We start from the raw sequence: 25,145 nt of genomic DNA on the forward strand, positions 1-25,145 counted from the left end.
GGCATTAGACATAAGCATTGCCATTCTGGGGCAGACCAAGGGTCCATCGAGCCCAGCACCCTGTCTCCGACAGGGTACTGGGCAACCCTGCAACCCTCGCTGGTGACTGAAGTGATGTTAATGTTCACGTTGGGGAGTCTGTTAGGTAGGTCGATACCAACCGGCCTTGGATGTAGGGATGGGGGACCATGGGTGGAGTCTCAAGGAAAGGGAATTATAGTGAATTATTGTTGTAATGAAGTTTTAATGCTGTTTGGATTAGTAATAATAAAGCTGCACCCAATATTCTGCTAGTTCTTTGCGATGAGGTCTATGTTGATGGTTTTATATTGTAAGGATGATTGCATGTGAATGCCATGGTTAGGGAGGTATGTGGCTATCTCATGGTGTGTCAAGAGATATTGGGTAGTACGAGATCAAGTTGAAGGGAGCATTGAGGGTGAGGGGATATGTGACCAATGTCAGAGGTATGAGAATATGTCAGCGGGGTTTCGCAGGTGGGTTTGAGATGCAGAGGCTGCATTAAGGGTATCCCTAACAGTGCAAATGCACTTACCACTTCCTGTTTAGGAAAAGGTTAATCAGTGATGCACTTAACTGATTAGCAGAGGATTAGCATATGTGCCCTTATCACCTATAAAATAGATGGTGGTAAAGGTTCATGTCCTAATTTTTGGTAATGGTTGTGTGCTCATGGCAACATTAGCGCATAGTTAATAATTTAGAAAATGGAAAATTGGCATGAGGGTGCACTACGGTCACATTCTACCGCAGCTTCGTAAAAAGACACCTATTATTTTTTAGTTCAAACATTTTATTATTTTAGAAAATGTACAATCAACCACATGATGAATAGAACAGGAACTCAGTAAAACATCCACATGAAGATAGATGGGCTTATCAATATTACCAACACAAGCCAACCCAACATTTAAAGGACCCCTATTCTAATCTAATATTCACCTTTTCCCTATAGAATATGCCCAAAATGGTTTACAAAATCATCATGTAATTAACTAACAAAAGAGCTAGAATAGTTAGAAAAAAAATTAAGTTTCCTGATAAAATGTGTGAAACAGGAATGGCTTTATATTTCTCCAAAAGTGAGGATAAGAGTCATAGTTCTTGATGGGACCAGGAAGAGTATTCCAAGCTGAAACTGCCCTGCATGAGAAGGATTGCTCTTGAGCCTTTCTAAAACAAATACACTTAACAGAGGGAAACAGCAACATGCAAGCTCGACTTTGCCTATGGGTCACCATTCCTCTAAAAAAGTATACTTATAAAAGGAACTCTTCTGGAATCAAGCCATGGGAAATTTTAAAAATAAAACGTGGAGACGTATTTTCAAATCATTTAGACTATCTTTTTTTTTCAAAAATACTGTTTTGTTGTTTGGACATTTTGTGATTTGGACGGGGGGGGGGGGTGGGGGGTTGGACCATTTTCGAAAAAATACAACCAAAAAACGGCCAAGTGCAAAATGCAAAATGCACAAAATCAAGCCATTGGGATGTAGGAGGAGCCAGCATTTTTAGAAGACTGGTCCCCCTGACATCCCAAGACAGCAATAGAACACCCTAGGGGGCCCTTTTAAGTTAAATTATGTGACCCAATCCTACCTTAAAGAATGCTTCTTTATAGGCATGTGCACAGGGAAAAGCTTTTCAGTTCATTTGGGCCTTTTTCTCCCCCATTTTCTGCCTTTTTTTTGAGGGGGGAGTGGTTGCATACACTTATTTTAATAAAACTTTGTTTTAATGCATGTTAAAACTTTTGAATGTGCATTAAGTTGTAGGTTAATATGTCTAAAACCATTCTAGCATACATTAACTTCCATGGTTACTAAGTCGTACCAGTGGCTGCTGTGCGCTAATACCGACACAGCCCGTTCACTTTGAATGGGCTGTGTCGGCATTGCCACGTGGGTTAGTAAACAGGAGGATACATTTATAAGGCTCACTAACTAGTGCATATTCCTCATGCCTAAATGTTATGTAATCTATTCTCCCCTCTTCTCTCTTTTCTCTCTCCTACTGCTCTTCCCTCCTCTTTCTACTTGTTCTCTCTCTTTCTTGCTCCACTTCTCTTCTCTTTCCCTCCCTACCCCTCCTCCCTTATCTGTGTCTTTCTCTTCTCTTTTCTATCTCTTTAAGTCATGAGACCAGGATTGAAGTTCAAATGAAATACATAGATGTACTAAATTGAGGGAGCACTTTGTAGCTGAAAACTCCGGTCACTACAAAGTGAATTCCTTTGCTTTATAATAATTTCAACTTTCTAGAAATGTCTATGGAAGACTTTAATTGAAATTATGGCGCTTAAAGTTAGATGCCATTTATAGAATAGCACTTAACTCTGGGAACCGTGACAACATTTATGCACAACCATTTATACCAGTGAAATCTTGGTGTAAATCCCTGCACCTAAATTAGACACGGATCCCCTTTATTCTGTAACATGTGTAAATTAATGGAATGCCCCATTCTACCCATGACCCTCCCATTTTCCTCATAAACAGTGAGCAATATGTCTTTTCTCCAATATTTTATTTCCTAATTTAACAATGTTCAACAGTAAAACAAAACCATCACTGAATTGCACTTAAAAATATATGTGTGCGGCATCACTCAGATGATTTATACGATAGCTATAATGCTTTGGCTCTTCACTTCCTTCACATTATAGTCCTTCACCTTGTGGAACATTTAAACATAAATCAAGAGACCATTATTGAGCTACAGAGGATCTTCTAAATATCTTATTTCTTGTATATTCAGCTTGGCAATCATTCTGACTTTCACAATGCATTTTAAGGTTTTAGATAATGTTTCACTTGCCAGGAACTTTATTATTGATTTTTTTTTTCTTGGCTGGATATTTCAGTGTGCTAGATGCATTTAAATTTTACTTGTGTCTAGATTTTGCTCCTGGTGGTCTTATGTTCAGCTATTGCAGGAAAACTCTGTATATTAGCAAACCTCAAGAAAAACATGTATGACAATAACATCATTCTTTGGTTCAGAGGTTCGCAACCTCAGCAAAGTGTGCCATACAAACTGCCAGTTGCATTATGGGTTTTTGCAATGGGCAATTTCCATGCTAACTGTGCAAATCTTGCAATACACAAGATCAGCAGTTACCATATGAGTTTGAAAATGCTTATCATAGATTCATAGTGGATCAGTGCCTTAGTGGTTATAGCAGTGGGCTGAAAACTAGAGACAGCGTTCTTTAAATCTGAGTTTTTCACTGATGCTCCTTTTGATCTTGGGCAAGTCACAGAACACTGTCACCTCAGGTGCAAATTGAAGGCCGTGTTTATTAAAGTGCAGTAAAGTATTGCAGTTTCCACATATTAGTTGCAAAAATGAATGTACAGTAACTTCAAAGCCTGTGCATTAACTGTTGGGGATGGCCAGCTTCTGCCTATGCAGTTACAACACAGGACATACTTTTATTGCACAATAAGGACCAAGCTCTATAAATAGCACCCAAAAATCAGTGCTAAAAAGTAATGCACTATTCTTTAAACGGAAGCAAAAGTTACGTGCCATTTATAGAATACTCTTAGCGCTAGGATTGGTGCCTAACTTTAGATGCAAGGATTTACACTAAATCAGGCTTGTCTGACCTACAGCCTGAGAGCCAGAACCCGGGCCACCAACTGCTGCCATCCGGCCCACACCTGGCTACGTCAAATCTGCACATTCCAGCTTTCCTGCTGCAACTCCGGCTTGCTTCAAGCTTGAACCATGTGATGCAGGAAGTGTGGTAGCTCTCATGGTTTCAAATCTCACAAGACCTGAGACCACGGGACCAATCCCAACCTTCTGAACCATGCTGCTCAAGCTCTGTGTGCTTGAGGTTCCCTGACCCTCTCCAGCTGAAGCCTTTCTCCAGCACTGTTCTCTGCGGATTGCCTGCCCTGCTTCCCTTCACGTCACGTGCATGCTCCTTAAGGGAGTGGTTATCAAGTTGCATTGTGGCTATAACATGTGTTATTTGCTGCTAGTGTTGTTCAAAGTACTAGGTCAAAGTACGTAAGTAAAAGTAAAAATAAATATATATTATGGCCTGCTGTTGTCTCTTTTTCTTAGCTTTTAGGGCATGAGTTTTCCCATTTTTGTGGATAAACCATTGTTGATTTTTTTTATTTTGTTATATTGCTTATTGTTAATATTATTGTCTTTATGAATTTAATGACATCTTTTTAGTAGAAAAAGGCCACACAGTCTGTCATTCTGTCCATCTAAATCAACTACCTAACCTTAATAATAATACCTTCCTCTCTCTCTGAGATAATCCGAGCTTCACCCATGCTTTCTTGAATTCAGATACTGTCTTCCCTTTCTACCTTACCTAGGATACTGTTTCATGTATCCAATTTTATCTAAAAAATGTTGTGTTAGATTATTCCCTAATCAACACTCTTTCAACCTCATCCTATGACCCATCATAACAGAGTCTCTTTTCTCTTGATGCTTAATTCCATCTCACATATACTGTCACTCATCTAGGGTGTACACATTTAGATCTGAAAGAATGTCCCAATATGATTTATGATGAAAACTATTAACTATTTATTTATTTAATTTTTTATTACACAATTACAAATATAACCATAACAATAAATGCACAACACTTGTACAGAAAAGTAATAAGATAATATAAATTTACATCATACAAGATAAAGGAAGCAATCCATTATATTTCACTAAAATCCTCCAAATAGGTGGATGTTGCCTATGAAAACTAATAGGAAAACGAGGTTTAACAATAAAGGAAAAAGGAAAACAAGTAAACACCAAACTTCCTTAGTTTACCAGTTCACCTCTTTCCCCCATCTTGTTTAACATTATGATGATACCTCTTGGTCATCTTTTAGAAAAACTTGGTCTTTTGACATGCATATGTGCTGATGATATCACCAGTTATATCCCATTCTCTAAGGAATTACTTGACATAACTCACATGATTAGTCTAGGGATAAAACTTATGGAATCATGGGTTTCTAATTTCAAACTAAAACTTAATATGGATAAAACTAAGTTTCTAGTTATAACTAACCCTCACCATCCTATAAATCTTAGGGAATGACTCAAGGGAATAGGGAACAAAACCTATTCCCTTGAGTCATCAATGAAAATCTTGAGAGTCACAATAGATTGCTTCCTCACCTTTGAAAACCAAGTCTCTAAGTTGACTTCGAGTGTCTTTCACTCACTTTGGAAGCTAAAGAGATTGAGGCCATTTTTCTCTAAATCTGTCTTTCATACTTTGGTTCAATCCCTTCTTCACCAAATTTGACTATTGCAATTTCATCTATGTTGGATTTAAAGGTGGTGTTCTCAAAAAAATTACAAACAGCTCAAAATACTGCTGTTTGTCTTATATGTAGATCTCCTCGCTTCGCCAAAGCCACTCCTCTTATATGAGCAATATTGGTTACCAGTAAGAGATAGAATATCTTTCAAATTATGAATTTTCATTCAACAAATTCTGTTTGGTCAAGCCCCATCATATATGAATAGTCTTATTGAATTACCCCCTCATAATGCTGTTTCATCATCTAGAGAATATCTTGTCTTACATTTCCCTATCTGTAAGAATGTGATATATAAAACAATTCACTCAGCTAATTTCTCTTATCAAGGCACCAAAATTTGGAATTATCTTCCTAAATCAATCAAATTTACAGATGATTACCTAACTTTTAGAAGTTTTCTAAAAACACATTTCTTCTGTCTGGCCTTTTCTGAATACAAAGAACTCTATTTGAATTTTACCCACACCCTTTTCTTAATCTTGTCTCCCATCTAGTCCTGCCTAATTATGCTCTCATCTATCCACCCTTAATTATGCTTGAGATAGTCTAAATCCCTGGTTACTTACTACACATGTATTAGTTTGATTCTTGAACTTATTGTAATTTGTGTTATATTCTGTACATTATTATGTTTTATTCACAAGCCACATTGAACTTGAGTCTATTTCTGGCTAATGTGGGGTATAAATGTCATGAATAAATAAATAAATAAATTAAGTGAACAATTCAGCTTACATTATTAATTAAGTGGGGCAACAACTGTTGCCCCCAGATTCCTATTAGAGGCCAAGAATGCTGTTAACTGTAAAAAAAAAAAAAACATATTTCACTGATCTAAATTTAACAATATACTTGTTAAATTTAGATCAGTGAAATATGTGGGCGTTTTTTTACAGTTAACAGCATTTTTGGCCTCTAACAGGAATATACTTACAAGGAAATTTTAAGAATAAAACAGCTCCCAACTAATATAACCCTGGTCTCATCAAAAGAAATTCCCTTCTTCGTTTTTTAATTTATCCTTTTACATCAGGGTACATCCTTATTCTATTATTCAAAAAACAGAGCATCTGTATTTGTAAAAGAAACATAAAGAGCCCAATCTCTGTCAGATCTCAAGGCAAATGCCACTACTAATATAGATGGAGTCACAAAATCAGAGTCAGAAATCTCTAAAATATCTGAAATATTCAATAGAGATGTTTGAGGAGGATGTAGAACTAGACTAAGGTGCACTTTTTTTGACAGATGACAAATAATATGCTCAAAAAATTGGAGGTGTATCCTAGACATACATCCCTTAATTCTAGAAAACTGCACACTCAAATTTATGACTAGCTCACAAATTTGCACACACAAATTATAAAATAAGGTCAGTTGCATGTGTAACTTAATTTAATAATAAGCTGGTAATTGGTGTCAATGAGAAATAATAGGTTATAATTGGCCTTAAGTGGCTCTAATTGGCATCAGTTAGGAGTTACTACTACTACTACTACTATTTAGCATTTCTATAGCGCTACAAGGCATACACAGCGCTGCACAAACATAGAAGAAAGACAGTCCCTGCTCAAAGAGCTTACAATCTAATAGACAAAACATAAATAAAGTAAGCAAATCAAATCAATTAATGTGAACAGGAAGGAAGAGAGGAGGGTAGGTGGTGGCCAGTGGTTACAAGTGGTTACGAGTCAAAAGCAATTTTAAAGAGGTGGGCTTTCAGTCTAGATTTAAAGGTGGCCAAGGATGGGGCAAGACGTAGGAGTTCAGGAAGTTTATTCCAGGCGTAGGGTGCAGCGAGACAGAAGGCGCGAAGTCTGGAGTTGGCAGTAGTGGAGAAGGGAACAGATAAGAAGGATTTATCCATGGAGCGGAGTGCACGGGAAGGGGTGTAGGGAAGGACGAGTGTGGAGAGATACTGGGGAGCAGCAGAGTGAGTACATTTATAGGTTAGTAGAAGAAGTTTGAACAGGATGCAAAAACGGATAGGGAGCCAGTGAAGGGTCTTGAGGAGAGGGGTAGTATGAGTAAAGCGACCCTGGCGGAAGATGAGACGGGCAGCAGAGTTTTGAACCGACTGGAGAGGGGAGAGGTGACTAAGTGGGAGGCCAGCAAGAAGCAGATTGCAGTAGTCTAAACGAGAGGTGACAAGGGTGTGGATGAGGGTTTTGGTAGAGTGCTCGGAAAGAAAGAGGCGGATTTTCGGATGTTGTAAAGAAAGAAACGACAGGTCTTGGCAATCTGCTGGATATGAGCAGAGAAGGAGAGAGAAGAGTCAAAGATGACCCCAAGGTTTCAAGCTGAGGAGACAGGGAGAATGAGAGAGCCATCAACAGAAATAGAAAACGGGGGGAGCGGGGAGGTGGGTTTGGGGGGGGGGGGAAATGAGAAGCTCGGTTGTGCGTGTAACTACCATTTGTCATATCTATACGTTATCTGTTCAAATTCCAGAGCCCACAAATTTCAGGGGTGTGAACCTGGGAGAAGCGTGAGTGGGTTGGGGGAATGTCAGGCAGTTATGCATGTGGGTTATAGAATACTAGCATTTATGTGCATAACTCCTTAGGCTCATAGATGCTAGTTAGGTGCTAGCATTTATGTTAGCCATTGAGCTAACTAAAGTTAGGTGTGTAAATACGACTTACACTAGTATTCTATAACAACAGTGGTACACACAACTGCTATTATTGAATTTGAGGTGATGTTTTGAGAATCACCCCATATTGCACCAAAAATTATCTTGGAGATCTCAACGGAAGTTTGGGAAAGTTAATTAATCTCATATTAGAAGCTCTCACTTGATTTTCTAAAGTCTCAATCACTTCACTCATTGTTGTGTTATTAGTCTGACACTCTTTAGGAGATGATTTTAAGTTTTCCACTTGTGACTAACACATTCATTTTGGATTCCTCTTCTTGTAATGTCAAGTTTAAAGCACTGAATTGAGGATATAAAGCCTGATCCAACTGAGTAACCACGGTCAAAAATGATTCTAAGGTGAATTGCTCAGGACACAGGCTGAAATTGAGATTGTGGGATTAGTGGGGACTGACCATGAGTCACATACAACAAAGGCATCCAAGATTGAAGCAGTGAAGAAACAGGCAAAGTTTCACCTGTAATGGTTTCCTCATACATGTTTGCAGTTTGCATGATTCCAGAATCCAGGGCCCTAACTCTCAGCTCAACTCTTTGGCTCTGAGTGCCATCAACCACATTGGTAGTGACTGCTTAGGTGTTGCAGCATTCAGTAAGGGAGCTATTGACTGCAACATTGGTATTTGCTTAATCAGGTTCAGGGTAGTTTCAAGCATCAAGGAATCTGAAGGAGCACCCAATTCCATCAAAACACTAAGTGGTGCACTTTGTTCTGATCGTGAAAGCTGAGGACACCATCAGGCTTATTTTCGAAAGAGAAGGATGCCCATCTTTCGACACAAATTGGGAGATGGGCGTCCTTCTCTCAGGGTCGCCCAAATCGGCATAATCGAAAGCCGATTTTGGGCGTCCTCAACTGCTTTCCGTCGCGGGGCAACCAAAGTTCACAGGGGCGTGTCAGAAGTGTAGCGAAGGTGGGTCTTGAGCATACCTAACACATGGGCATCCTCGACCCATAATGGAAAAAAAGGGTGTCCCTGATGAGCACTTGGACGACTTTACTTGGTCCTTTTTTTCTTACGACCAAGCCATGAAGTGCCCAAACTGACCAGATGACTACCAGAGGGAATTGGGGATGACCTCCCCTTACTCCCCCAGTGGTCAATAACCCCCTCCCACCCTCAAACATTTTTTAAATATTTTTTGCCAGCCTCTATGCCAGCCTCAAATATCATACCCAGCTCCATGACAGCAGTATGTAGGTCCCTGGAGCAGTTTAAGTGGGTGCAGTGCACTTCAGGCAGGCAGACCCAGCCCCATTCCCTCCACCTCTTACACTTGTGGTGGTAAATGTGAGCCCTCCAAAACCCACCACAAACCCACTGTACCCACATCTAGGTGCCCCCCTTCACCTGTAAGGGCTATGGTAGTGGTGTACAGTGGTGGGTAGTGGGTTTTGGGGTTTTTTTTAGGGGGGGCTCAGCACATAACGTAAGGGAGCTATGTACCTGGGAGCAATTTCTGAAGTCCAATGCAGTGCCCCCTAGGGTGCCCAGTTGGTGTCCTGGCATGTGAGGGGGACAAGTGCACTACAAATGCTGGCTCCTCCCATGATCAAAGGGCTTGCGTTTGGTCATTTCTGAGATGGGCGTCCTTAGTTTCCATTATCGCCGAAAATCAGAAATGTGGCAGTCAAAATAAAAAATATAAAAAAAGCAAATTTTATCAACTAATCTCCATAGTCTTTTCCACTTAGTTTTAAAAACTTTGTACCACAGCATTAACAGATAGAATTTTATGTATTTATTTATTTTATTGCATTTGTATCCCTCATTTTCCCATCTATTTGCGGGCTCAGTGTGGCTTACGATACATTGTGAATAATGGAAATACGATTTGTTACAAATCAGTTAAGGATTACATTGTGAGAAGTTAAGCGAAGACAGTCAAAGTATCGTTAGGGAATAGGACAAGGAAAAGAACAATGGGACAGTGGAAAGAGACAACGGGAAATTGATTGGGTAATAGAACATTTGCAAAAGAACATTCGGTATAACATTTTCTGTAAGTTAAGGTATAAATGTGATAACATTACGGGGGTGGGAGTTCAGAAGCGAATGTATTGGTGTATTTCTGAAACAGTGAGTGTGGACTTCATGTGTATTGATCCTTACAATAAATTTTGTCAAAGAGATGAGTTTTCAGTAGTTTGTGGAAGTTGGTTAGTTCGTGGATCGTTTTCAAGTTACGTGGTAATATATTCCAGAATTGCGTGCTTATGTAAGAAAAGGTTGATGCGTGCAGTGCCTTGTATTTTATGCCTTTGCAATTAGGGAAGTGGAGGTTAAGGAAAGTTCAAGATGATCTTTTAGCGGTTCTGGGTGGTAGGTCTATTAGATCAGACATATAGGTTGGAGCTTCACCGTGAATAATTTTGTGGACTAATGTGCATACTTTAAAAGTAATGCGTTCCTTAAGTGGGAGCCATTGTAGTTTCTCTCGTAAGGGTTTTGCACTTTCGTATTTTGGTTTTCCGAAGATGAGTCTGGCTGCTGTGTTCTAGGCTGTTTGAAGTTTCCTCAGTATTTGCTCTTTACAACCTGCGTATAATGAATTGCAGTAATCCAGATGGCTGAGTACGAGGGATTGCACTAGGTTGCGGAAGACGGATCTTGGGAAGAATGGTCTTATTCTTTTCAGTTTCCACATGCAGTAGAACATCTTCTTGGTTGTGTTGTTTGCATGGGTTTCGAGTGTTAGATGGCGAATCTAGCAGGTACTGCAGGATCTAGTTTAGTCCTATGAGGAAAGGCTAAAGCGGCTAGGGCTCTTCAGCTTGGAGAAAAGGCGGCTGAGGGGAGATATGATAGAGGTCTATAAAATAATGAGTGGAGTTGAATGGGTAGATGTGAAGTGTCTGTTTACGCGTTCCAAAAATACTAGGACTAGGTGGCATGCGATGAAGCTACAAGGTAGTAAATTTAAAACGAAAAGGAGAAAATGTTTCTTCACTCAACGTGTAATTAAACTCTGGAATTCGTTGCCAGAGAATGTGGTAAAGGCGGTTAGCTTAGCGTAGTTTAAAAAAGGTTTGGGCAGCTTCCTAAAGGAAAAGTCCATAGACCATTATTAAATGGACTTGGGGAAAATCCACTATTTCTGGGATAAGCAGTATAAAATGTTTTTTTTTACTTTTTTGGGATCTTGCCAGATATTTGTGACCTGGATTGGCCACTGTTGGAAACAGGATGCTGGGCTTGATGGACCTTTGGTCTTTCCCAGTATGGTAATACTTATGTACTTAAGGCTTGGACCTGAACAACCTGGTGTCACTGTAAGAAGGTATATATTAATTGGTGCAGTTATTTTGGCTAGAAAAACACTGCTTCAGAGTTGATAATGAGGACACAGAAATCATGGACAGTTTCTGCCTCCTGGGATCAATTGTCAATAAAAAGTGCTCCAGAAGTCAAGATATACGACTGTGACTGCAACTTGCCACAGCTGCAATGAAAGGATTAAAGAAAATTTATAAGAGCAAGGATTTGTACTTACAAATAAATATCCACATTGTATGTACCATGTTTTTATTTTTCTATTGTACTCTATGGATGTGAGAGCTGAATGATCAACAACAGGATAGAAAAAAGTATATATCTATTTGAAATATGGTGTCGGTGATGAACCTTGAGAATACCATGGCAGCTAAAAAGAAAAACAGTTGGTTCCAGGACCAGATCAAGCCTAACTCTCACTTGAGAATGAAACTATCTTATTTTAGACATATTCCCTCTAAGTCCATATATGGTAGTCACAATTGCATGTGTTAATTTGGGTACATGCCTAACTTGCACATGTACTTTAATTGAACAATGAGCCACTTAGCACCAATAATTGGTTTCTAACAATCAGTCATTGGCACTAATTGGCATCACGTTGAATTTGTGCGCACATCTTTCTAGTTGGTATTCTATAAAGATGCACAAATAAATTTTTATGTGTGGATTGGAAAAGGGGGTGTGGCCATGGGAGGTGCATGGGCAGGTAAGGGACATTCCTAGAATTTGCATGCAGTGTTATGGAATAAGGCAGATCCATACCTAATTGAGGGTCCTTTTACTAAGCTATGGTAAAAGAGGGTCTGCGCTAGCATCAGCACGTGTTTTTGACGCGTGCTGAAGCCCCCTTTTAACGCAGTGGGTAAAATGCTGTCTTTTTTTCTCAATAAAATTGCCATGTTGTAAGTGAACCACTTGCCACACAGCTATATTTTTTTTTGGGGGGGGGGGAAGAGCACTTACTGCCACCCATTGAGGTGGCGGTAAGAACTGCTGCACTAACCCAGCGGTAACCGGGCAGCATGATCATTATAATGATCAGCATCTAATCAAGCAGCTCTTGTTCTCACCATGTTGTGGATTAGAAATACTCCTAAAACCAATTCCTTAAGGAGGTTTAATGTAAAATTCCGAATGGAGAATGATTTTAAAAGAATGTTTTCCTGGGTCACATAGAAGTTCTCTCTACATGGCACAGTTCACCTTGTAGTTGTGTACCATCTTGTGGCATGCCAACAAGATGGTACTAAGTTGTAAAAACATTAAAATTATTAATTTGCTGTTGCCAAAAAACAGGGACAAAGAGGTTGTAGACCTTGAGCAATAAGTACGAAATTTACAACAAGCTTACATAAATGATAAACACTTTTCCTTTCTTCCACAGTTGAAACAATTGAGCCAATAAGTGGGGGTCTTATTTATCCAACAGAGAAAGTTACATTGTGCTGGAATATGCTTGCTCAGCATCTAAAATAGATATGCCCTTAGCGGCAGAAACTACTAAGTTTGAATTCAACTTTTACTGTATACTATGATTTGCACAGACCACCAAGTATACTGATGTGGAAAATTTTGACAAGATGAACTGCGGATGATATAATTTTATAATTTTATAATTTATTTATTTATTATTACATTTCTACCCCACGCTTTCCCACTCAAAGCAGGTTCAATGCAGCTTACATAATAATATGGATTACAGAGTATTGATAGAGAAAATATTAGTTAATTATATAAGACTGGATTAGATATTGGGAAAAACCTTTGAGAGTTTCACAACTGCCATTACTCAATCTTTTTATTTTATCATGCATAGGGCTCTATGGATCCCATATGTAAGCTAAAATCAATTATTATAAGGTTGCATGATATTCTTGTGATACAGTAATTGACACATTTTCCCTATGTTATTGTTTATCCTAATGTATAGGTGTATTGGAGGTTTGCATGGACAAGGATATTTACAGAACTGTGCATATAAGAACATCTTTAAAACATCAGCTTGATATGATAGATAGATGAGCAAGGTGTGCACTATATTGCTTTGGAGTGGTTGGACAAGCTTAAGCAATTTCATAAAACATTGGGGATTGTAGAAGACAATTGTTGAGTTTTCTTAAGATGTATCTGCTTTTGCAATATGAATCAGGGCTGCCTGTATTGGTATTGAATGTGTATGAATAATCTAGCGCTACCTTAGGAGTTCAGTTTTTTAAATTATAACTATTTCTTTTGTTTATTTTTCCTCAAGCAAATCAGAAATTAATAAAACTTTTGGACTGGGAAGCAAAATTATGCAAATATGTCCTCACTAAAAATTAGTTCAGGAAATGTATATGCTAATATTTACATCTGTATTTTGGTATAAACAACATTTCTGTGTTATTTTATCTTGTATTTTTAAAATTGGGCATATTATTTAACTCACAACTTTTTTCAGTAATAGCTCAAGGTGAATTATATTCAGATACACTAGGTATTTCACTGTCCCCAGAGGACTTACAATCTAAGGTATCCTTTTAATAAAGCTTAGCTTAGTGCTAATGGATATTATAAGTACTTGCATATAATATGTAAACCGCTTTGATTGTAACCACAGAAAGGTGGTATATTAAATCCCATCCCCTTCCCTAAATGTTGTGTATCCTATTTTATACCTTTGGGCCAAGTGGCACTTAGCACACATTAATGTCCAATAGCATGCTAAGTTTTAATAAAAGGGCCCCTAAGTAAGTCCATGATGCAATGGAGAGTTAAATGATGTGACCAAGATCATGAGGAACAGCAGAAAAGTTTGTATTGTGCTTCCTTGATTGTTAAGCTGAGGCTCTAACCACTAGGCCACTCGTCCATTCTACATGAAGGGTAATCCTTTCCTTAATTCCATCCATGCATATGTCTCCACTCAATCAGGGTAAATCTATGTGTGCACAGGTTGTAAGCACATAAATGCAATCATGTGGAGAGTAATTTTTAAAACTCTTTTTCCACATGTAAGTCCTGTTTTACACATGAAAAGGAAATTTTATAGATAGGAGACAAAATAACCATGTTCTAGCTTACTCCACCAAGACTCTGAAGAAAATATTCTTCTTATTTACTTGGGCAAACAAAAAGTCGTGTCCGTGCCTTGATTTCTCTGTGCCTTCTCTCTGGGACCCAGTGGACATCTGTATGGTCCATTTGGCAGATGGTGGTGGTCCTGCTAGCTTGGAGATGCAGCTGCATAGCCAGCATTAGAGGAAGGAGAGCTGCTACTGACCCTTGACTTGGAGATTTCGTTCAACCATTTATTTATTTATTTGTTACATTTGTATCCCACATTTTCCCACTGATTTGCAGGCTCAATATGGCTTACATAGTACCTTGGTGGCGATCATCAGTTTCGGTAGAACAAATACAAGGTGATATAGTAGTAGAGTAAAAGTTCATGTGTGACAGACACACTGGGGAATCATAAGAGGGAGGTTAAGTTATGTCCAGTATGAGCTTTGGTTTCGTTATGTTGCAGGATTCAGGTGTTTAAGTTGGATCGTTAGGGTATGCCTTTTTGAACAGGTTGGTTTTCAGTCATTTCCAGCAGTCGGTAATGCGTTCCATAATTGTGTGCTTATATAGGAGAGGCTGGATGTATATGTTGATTTGTATCTGAGACCTTTGCAGCTTGGGTGGTGGAGATTTAGGTATTTTCGTGCGGATCTTGTTGTGTTTCTGGTTGGTAGGTCTATAAGGTCTGTCATGTAACTCGGGGCTTCACCGTATATAATTTTATGGACCAGGGTGCAGATTTTAAATGCAATACGTTCTTTGATTGGAAGCCAATGCAGTTTTACTCGAAGAGGTTTGGCGCTTTCGAATTTTGGTTTTCCGAATATAAGCCTGGCTGCTGTGCTTTGAGCAGTTTGGAGCTACGTCATGCAAGGTTCCACGTTAGGAGTTACGGACCAAGAAAGGGATCTGGGTGTCGTCGTTGATAATACGCTGAAACCTTCTGCTCAGTGTGCTGCTGCGGCAACTAGGAAAGCAAATAGAATGTTGGGTATTATTAGGAAAGGTATGGAAAACAGGTGTGAGGATGTTATAATGCCGTTGTATCGCTCCATGGTGCGACCGCACCTTGAGGATTGTGTTCAATTCTGGTCGCCGCATCTCAAGAAAGATATAGTAGAATTGGAAAAGGTGCAGCGAAGGGCGACTAAAATGATAGCGGGGATGGGACGACTTCCCTATGAAGAAAGATTAAGGAGGCTAGGGCTATTCAGCTTGGAGAAGAGACGGCTGAGGGGAGACATGATAGAGGTATATAAAATAATGAGTGGAGTGGAACAGGTGGATGTGAAGTGTCTGTTCACGCTTTCCAAAAATACTAGGACTAGGGGGCATGCGATGAAACTACAGTGTAGTAAATTTAAAACAAATCGGAGAAAATATTTCTTCACTCAAAGTATAATTAAATGCTGGAATTCGTTGCCAGAGAAAGTGGTAAAGGCGGTTAGCTTAGCAGAGTTTAAAAAGGGGTTGGACGGTTTCCTAAAGGACAAGTCCATAAACCGCTACTAAATGGACTTGGGAAAAATCCACAATTCCAGGAATAACATGTATAGAATGTTTGTACGTTTGGGAAGCTTGCCAGGTGCCCTTGGCCTGGATTGGCTGCTGTCGTGGACAGGATGCTGGGCTCGATAGACCCTTGGTCGTTTCCCAGTATGGCATTACTTATGTACTTTATAATCTGTTCTTTGTATCCTGCATAGATTTCTCTCTGGAAGAAAGGTTTCACTTGTTTGAGTTTCCACATTGAGTGGAACATTTTCTTTGTCATTAATTTCACTTGATTCTCTAGTGTTAGGTTTTGGTCGATTATAACTCCGAGAATTTTCAGATTATCTGAGATAGATAGAGTATGGTCTGGGGTGGCTATATTGGTGGGTTTGTTTGTGTTGTATTGGGAAGAAAGGATGAGACAATGTGTATTTTCAGTGTTAAGTTTGAATTGAAATGCATCAGCCCATGAGTTCATGATGTTTAAGCTGAGTTTGATTTCGTTGGTGATTTCCATTAGATCATGTTTGTAGGGGATGCATAATGTGACATCCTCTGCGTAAATGAATGGATTGACACCTTGGTTGGATAGGGCCTTGGCTAGTGGGGTCATCATTAGATTAAAGAGGATTGGTGATAGTGGCGATCCTTGAGGTACTCCATAGGCAGCTTTCCATGGGGAAGATATATTCAAATTTGACTTCACTTGATATGTTCTAGTAGTTAGGAAGCCCTTGATCCAGTTGAGTATGCTACTACCAATTCCGAAGTATTCTAGGATGTTTAATAGTATTTTATGATTTACCATGTCAAACGCACTAGACATGAGCTGCATTGTCCCCCTCCTTGGTTCACTGCAAGGGGAGAGAGAGTGCCAGTGTCTCTCATGATATCAACATTGTTGGCTCCTCATGTGTTGGGGAGCTGAAGCAGTTGACTGCAAGGTTTTGGCTCTTGCAGATTGTGACAGTGAACAGCAGGAGAGAGCAGGAGCCCAGATGATTGCTTTTCAAATGGAGAAGGGAAGACGTAGTGTCCCAGGCCAACCTTCCTTGATGGTAGGAACTCTTGTATCTGATGTGCCTCAGGATCATTTGAAACTTTTTCCCATTACCCTTTTTATTACTTTAGATGTGATTTGGGAAGCTGTTTCATTGATTTGTACTCTAATTAGATGTCTATTCAAATGAGCTGGGGCTGTGAAAATAAATTAAAGAGTGGAGTTGTTGGAGTAAAGGTTTCCACTATGCAGCAGGATTATTTCTTCATAATTAAGGGGAATCAGTTTCTCCAAAATAAAATGAAGTCAGTTGAAATTTGTTGAGAAAGCAAACAATACATTTGATTAACTTTCTTAGGTTTAAATTACAGACTCCAGAAGTTGTCCGAAAATATGGAGGTAATGATATAAATGTTTTCTGCCTATGTGAAAGGCACATTTTATAATTTGGTGCCTAATATTAAGCATCGAGTGTGAGCTATGTTATAGAATAATAGTACTTATATGTGTCAGAAGGGCCAATAATTGGCAGTTATGTATGTAAACACTTGGCACTATTCTATAACATGTGCTATAAAGTTGCTTAGGGCAAGATTTCATATATGGCACCTGAAAAATTAGCAGAAAAATATATGCCTAGGCATATTCTCTAAACTATGCCCAGATTTTATAGAATAGGCTTAAATTTCCACACAGTATATAGAATATGCTGAGTGTGTTTCCATGCAACCAAATTTGGTTGCATCCATTTAGGCCATGCTTTACTTGGTGTAAGTCCCAACACCTATATTAGGCACAGAGCAGGTGTATTCTATAATATTGTGCATATATTGTAGAAACACCTATGATCCACCCATTCCACGCCCATAACCATGTTCCCCTTTCAATTATGTGACTTGGAATTTAGTGCACTTTAGTAAACAGTGCCCTTAGTATATTCTATAACATGGTGCATGTAAATTCCAAGTCACACTAGTGCACTAGTGTTTTTACAACATGCTAAAAATTAGCGTTCACTAAAAATACTAGTATGCCTAGAGTTTGGCTTAGTAAACAGGGACCTTAGTGAGTTGTGTGCGCAAATAGTTAATGCCAATTAGTGCTGATAATTGCTTGTTAACATCCAATTGACAGCACTGATTTGCTAGTTAACCAATTAAGTTATGCATATTGTTTTAGAATACACTTCAATTTCTGCATAGAAATTAAGGCACAATGTATAGAATTTCGGGGTTAGTGCATAACTGCAAGGGACATACAGGTGAGCACATTATGGGTGGGTTATAGGCATGTCATCAAGGAACATGCACAACTTATAGAATCCTATCAATTCTGTGTGTTGCACAACGTACTTAGTTGTGCCAGCTTATGCCAGTTATTTCATCTTCCACATTTCAAAAGGTGATGTTTAGTGTTGTGGGACCAAAACTTTGAAACAACCTGCCCATACCTTTACATATAGAGCCCTCCCTTTCCTCAGTTATACACAGTGGAAGCTGAAGTATACTTTATGGCAGACATGCTCAGGGGAGGAACTAGGGAGGGGTATAGGTGGAATCATGATGTTCATTCATATTTTTAAAAAATACAAATGCATTCAAAGTGTGGGCTAATATTAATGCCTGCTCAAGAGCAGGCAAATATCTGAACCTTCATTCCAGGCATGCTTTTTGCAAGACTTGTGGTAGTATTTTATAAATTCACATAGATGCTCAACTGTCTTTATAAAATAAATGAAAGCTAGGCATATCCCTTCTCAATTAACTTGTGTGCCCCATTAGAAAATTATCATCTAGGGGGTAATTCTATAGAGGGTGCCAACATTCATGGACCCTTTTACTAAGCTGCTATAAGAAATGGACTTAACACACCCTCATGTGAGCCATTCCAACATGCTATGCTGATTTCTAGTGCAGCTGTCAAAATGGCTTTTTCCTACTTGTTTTATTTCTATTCATGCATTAATTTTAGCATTAACACACATCCATTAAAAAAATTGACCACAGGAGCACTTCCTGCCTCCTATTTAGGAGGTGCTAAGGGATCCCATGTTATAGACACACCAGTGGCGTAGCAAGGGGGGTGGGGCGGGAGGGGCGGTCCGCCCCGGGTGTCAGCTCGGGGGGTGCTCCCTGCCAGCTCCTCCCCCCTTGGCGCATCGACACCCCTCCAGTGCCCACCCTCCTCCGTCCAACCAGCTCACTATCTTTAAAAAAATATTGAATCCGAAGCGAGGCTCAGCACCTCGCGCCTGCACGTAAAAGAAATGTGCACAGTCTCATCAGGCCTTCTCTCGCTCTGTCTGTCCCGCCCTTGCGGAAATAGGAAGTTGCGTCAGCGGAGGGCGGGACAAACAGAGCGAGGGAAGGCCCGATGAGACGGTGCACATTTCTTTTAAGTGCAGGCGCGAGGCGCTGCGCCTTGCTTCAGATTCCAATATTTTTTTTAAGGTAGGGAGCTGGTTGGACGGAAGAGGGTGGGCACTGGGTCGGGGGGGGGTGTCGATGCACTGAGGGGGGTATGTCATCGTGCTGCACCCGGGGGGGGGGGGGTGCAACGGCGAACCACCCCGCCCCGGGTGGCAGCCCCCCTCGCTACGCCACTGAGACACACCACCAACTAATTAGAGATCCTTTTACCAAGCTGCAGTAAAAGGGGCCCTGTGCTAGGGGTGGGGGCTGTTTTTGTCATACACTGAGGCCCATTTTACCGCAGTGGGTAAAAAGGCTGAAAAAAGAAATGGCCTTGCAGTAAGATTTCACTTAGCGCATGATATCGCAGGAGGAGCACTTACTGCCACCCATTAAGGTGGCGGTAAGAGCTTACATGCTAACCCAGTGGTAACTGGGTAGCTTGCGGCCTTGCCCGATTGCCAACAGGTTAGCGTCTGTAGAAATATTTTTGGTTATTTCCTCTAGCGCTGGAAATGCTGCACACGTTGGGCTGGCAGTAGCTCCAGATTGGCGCATGGTAAGCATGTGATGGGCTTACCATCACTTTGTAAAGGGACCCCTTAGTCACCAAGAATATGCATGAATGACCAGAATGCAGCCATATGCATGCATACTTATATTCGATGGCACCTCTTTTGAAGGTGGACATACACATGAGTGGAGTCTGGAGGGCATGGGCAGTAGAAAACTATAATTTACAAGTGTTTTTTTAGTAAACTAGGCAAGAGTATTTATATTAGCTCTATGGCTCGTGTAAGTGCTTGTGGAAGAATTTGAGCTGCTACACCAGTATTCTGTAAAAGAAGTAGGTGTCTATTTTCTTCATTATTTAATAGGGACTAAAGAGGCACCTAAAAAGAAAATGTTCTTTTACAGAGTTGCCTTCTATCCCCTGGATTCTGAGTGAGTGGGGATCCCAACTATGTGTAAACTAATTAGTCAGGCGCTAACAGTGAATAATTAGCATCAACAAGCACTTCATTGGCGGAAATTAGGAGTTACACACAGATCTGCCCTACACCCTATTCTATCACATGCACGTTTCAGTGTCAAAGCACACAACTCCAAAGGTGGTGTGGCCATGGGAAGGTTGAAACGTTCCCAGAATTTAGACACAATTAGTTGGATGCCAGCAATTATACCAGCCTTTGGCAGGCATAAGTGCTCATTCTCAAAGGGGTCCTATTACTAAACTGAGGTAAAAAGTGGGCTGCAGTTTTCTGGACGTGTGAAATTAGCGCACATTAGTCCATTATTTTATCACAGCTGAGAAAAGAGCTTTTTGTTTTTTAGTGGGGCGGTAAATGGCCATGTGCTATTATTAAAAGTAGCATGCAGCTATTTACTGCCTGAGCCCTTACTGCCTCCCATTGACCTGGCAGAAAGGGCTTATGCGCTACTGGTACGGTAATCAGTTAGCATGTGCCAATTTGGCCACGCTGGCGAATACTGCCAAGAATGCCGCCCACGGTAAAAAAATAGAAAATATTTTCTACTGTGGGAAACAGTGTGCACTAACTTTGATCTTACCGCCAGGTGCCCGTGCAGCCCTGGCGGTTGTGTTGATTTGGCGCGTACTACCCATGTGCACTAGGGCCCCTTTTACAAAAGCACACTAGCTTTTTTAGTGCACGCTAAAAATGAGCATGCACTAAATGTTAGAGATGCCCATATAGTCCTATGGGCGTCGTTAATCATTAGTGCATGCTAAAAATGCTAGTGCACCTTTTATAAGACCCCTACGTTAGTATTCAGAACCATGACCAGCCATATAGGTGGTCAGATACACAAATGGACAGCGGCCCAGTACAGCCAAAAGGGGTGGTCAGGGGTGGAATTGAGACAGACATAAGCAGACATATCAGGGATAGTGGGGGAGGGGAGGTAGTAAGGCGTAGTGAGGGATTGGTTACAGTTAGGTGACTTGAGGGAAGTCCTGGGGGCAGGGAAAAACAAGTGTGATGTTTGTTTGCCAAGGTGCAAACGCCATTTTCCTCTTTAAGAGAAGAGAAGAAAAGAGGACATTGAGTAAACAATCTAGGATTAATTAAATATTTATAGTTTGGATTTAACAGAAGTGCTTGAAATGTCAGCTGAAGAATGTCCAGTTCCCACTATTTTAGCGGTTAATTTGGTACTGGACTCTGGTAGGGATTTTCTTCTTAGATTCCTTTTTCAAAATAGAAATATATTGGCTTTTTGTTTGTTTGTCTTTATTTTGAAAAGAAGAATGTTCCCTTGTGTTTCTAAAGCTACCCAGATTAAAAGGAATGTATTTTATTTTTATTAAGGCCTAGGGGAGATATGATAGAAGTGTATAAAATAATGAGTGGAATGGATCGGGTGGATGTGAAGCGACTGTTCACGCTATCCAAAAATACTAGGACTAGAGGGCATGAGTTGAAGCTACAGTGTGGTAAATTTAAAACGAATCGGAGAAAATTTTTCTTCACCCAACGTGTAATTAGACTCTGGAATTCGTTGCCGGAGAACGTGGTACGGGCGGTTAGCTTGACGGAGTTTAAAAAGGGGTTAGATAGATTCCTAAAGGACAAGTCCATAGACCGCTATTAAATGGACTTGGAAAAATTCCGCATTTTTAGGTATAACTTGTCTGGAATGTTTTTACGTTTGGGGAGCGTGCCAGGTGCCCTTGACCTGGATTGGCCACTGTCGGTGACAGGATGCTGGGCTAGATGGACCTTTGGTCTTTCCCAGTATGGCACTACTTATGTACTTATGTACTTATGTTGCAGTGGGGAGCTATTTTCTAGTTGATTTGTTCCCTGCAAATGTGTTAAGGTTTAGACATGTTAAATATACGCTCTATGAACCAAGTTAGTTAACAGCATTCCTTTTTGATAAGAGAGGTCATGGGTCATGAGCCCCTGAGCAATTTCACCCCCTTCTTCAAGTGGTTGGGCATATGGATTTCTGTAACTTCAACATGGCTATTCCTTTTTATTAGTAATTTCTTTAAATGATGGTTGGCTCCTTCCCATTATTGTGGATTATGTAAATTAATATGCACTAGGCTTTTCTGCCTGGTGTGTTTTTCCTTGGTTTATATGTATAGTCTATTGCTCTTTACCACTACCTCTTTTTTTTGCATGTAAAATTAATTTGATAATTTATAAACAAAGAATAAAAAGGGAGGAGGGGTTTTATGAAATTGCACATCTGAATAGCTATAGGTGTTCTTGGGGTGTACTTTGGGTTGATCAAGGGCACATTTTGATGTTATAAAATACAAAGGTATACACATAGAAAACATATATATGATGTCATGCTAAGGGGATTGGGCAGCCATGACCTCCATGTTTTGGCCTGAGGGAGGAGGCAATTGAGGAGCACTCAGTGGCAATGAAACAAAATAAGCACAGGACTTTTGTGCTGATTAAGGACTATGGGATGATTACAGAGGGTGGACATGGGGAGCTGCTGAAAGAAGAGAATAGGATTCTGGGTAAGGGGTTAGAGACAAAGGATTGGGAGCACTGAGGAGAAGAGTAAGAGTTGGAAGCTAGGTTAGAATGGTGGTGAGAGAACCAGATAGAAAGCTGTTAGATAGGTAGATTAAAATATAATGAGGGAACCTGAGGACTGGAAGATGAGAAGGAGTGAACCTTTGAGTGAATAGAGAAGCAGAAAAAAAATGAAGAAAGAGCTGAAAGGGAAAATCAGTGTGAGAGATAGATGGAGGAGAGGAATGAAAGCTGACAGGAAAGAGAGAAGAAATGGCTAATAGACAGCAGACCTTGGAAAGAGTGTTAGGATAAGAGAGAAGAAAGCACACAAAAAAAGGCATGGGGCAACACAATTGGAAAATTAAATTTCTCAGTCAACAAATGTAGAAAATGTAATTTTTTTATGATTATATTAAAATATGTCAGCTTTGGGAAATGTGCATCTATGAGGTCTTTCTATTTTACTCAGTATGAGAAGAAATGCATTGCTGATTCTATATCTCATGTTGTACTGTATGCAGAGTCTGGCTTTATGGGGTTTCCAGTTCAGTTTTTGTCTATATATTTCTATTTCTAATTTGTGGTCCCTTTTTTCTGTATTTGGTAGTGGTATGCCTATGTTTTGAGTATGTCTGAGGTGAGATATTTTGATTACATGTAATCTCTGTGTAGGAATCTGAAGCACTCCTGATTGGTCTGTTTTTCCAGTGGGACATGCACTGGTGTTGTAGTTCCTGCTCTCTTTATATTGATAGAGTTCGTACTGTTTGAGTCCTGGCAGGCCATTTGTGATCTTTCTTCAGGGTTCTGTTTTACTTCATAATGTATTTATCATTTAGCAGTTGTGTTGCTGTTACTGAGGCCACACCAAATTTAAAGTTTAAATAAACATATCAAGAGTATGATGTCCAATAAGGTATTTTCACCGAATCATTCTTGGAGGGATGTTGGGGGTCATGATTGTTGCTTTAATAATTGCAATCTTGAGTGGTAGCACTATGAGTATAGGCTGTGATTCTCTTCAAGTACCTATTAATGGCTCTGCCCATTCCTCTTATACACCCATCACTCCCTGTTCTCTCCTATTTCTCTAGTTCCCACTATACACTCTATTTCCTGATCCCAGATGACAGCAAGAGAGTGGAGTTGGTATCATTACACCATTCTAATTCATTCTTCTTCTTGCCAGTGTATCTACTAATATGAAGTAGATCAATCTGTTGATCTGAACTGTGAACTGCTTGGCAATGGTATTCCGGGGTGCAGTACGACACTCCCCGGGTGCAACGTCATCCCCCCCCCCCCCGGCGCATCACCTCCAAGCCCCCCCCCCCGGTGAATTGTTCTTACCTTCTGGGGTGCTGGAAGCAGCTGCATAGCTGTCAGCTCCGCCGTTTCCCTACTCCCTCTGCCCCAGAACAGGAAGTAACATCAGAGGAAGCAGGGAACCGGTGGAGCCAACAGCAGCTTGGCTGCTCCCAGCACCCCTCCTGCAGTGTGCACCCGGGACGGACCGCCCCCACCACCCTGCCCTCAGTATACCACTGCTGCTTGGCAAGAGATTGGTTATTGCTGAAAGAAAGAGCTAGAGAAGCACTAGGCCCATTCCACCATCAGTTGGGCTCTCCTGGTCTCCACTGGTATTTGAATACATGTTGGGAGAGCAAGGGGCCAGAGGTGAAGTGTGTAGCAAGAGGGGGTACAAATGTAAACATTGGTCCTTGGGCACTCGAGTCCCATGGTATGACATTACCCACACACTTTTATACTGTTTACAGAGCAGGTGTAAATTTGTGCATGAACATTTATATACTATTTGGGCAAGACCTAAGAGCCTGTTTTATAAAGACATACGAGCACCTATGTTGCCTTTATACAATGGTTATAAACTAGTCACTTGTTGAAATTCCACATAGGCTCTTTATTCAATTTAACTGGCCAGAAATAGTTCCTGGCCAGTTAAATCACTTGTTTTGGGCTAACTTGTTATTTTCAGTGGTACTTAACATAACCGTTTAGAGCCGCTGAAAACAGCTGGTTAGTGCTGAACTCAAAACTGGCTAGTTTGGGGAAGCATGTGTCCAGTTAAATGCTGATATTCAGAACTTAACCCGCCAGCTTAACTGCATAAATAGGACCATATATAAGTCAGTTTTATCTTTAGGTGGTTCACTATAACTGGTTAAATGCTGAGTGGAGGAGTGGCCTAGTGGTTAGGGTGGTGGACTTTGGTTCTGGGGAACTGAGTTCAATTCCCACTTCAGGCACAGGGAGCTCCTTGTGACTCTGGACAAGTCTCTTAACCCTCCATTGCCCCATGTAAGCCACATTGAGCCTGCCATGAGTGGGAAAGTGCAGGGTACAAATGTAACAAAAATAAATATTTACACTTAACCCAATATCTGTTAGGCAGCACC

This window comes from Microcaecilia unicolor, chromosome 9 (genome assembly GCF_901765095.1).
Source record: "Microcaecilia unicolor chromosome 9, aMicUni1.1, whole genome shotgun sequence".
Taxonomy (NCBI): Eukaryota; Metazoa; Chordata; class Amphibia; order Gymnophiona; family Siphonopidae; genus Microcaecilia; species Microcaecilia unicolor.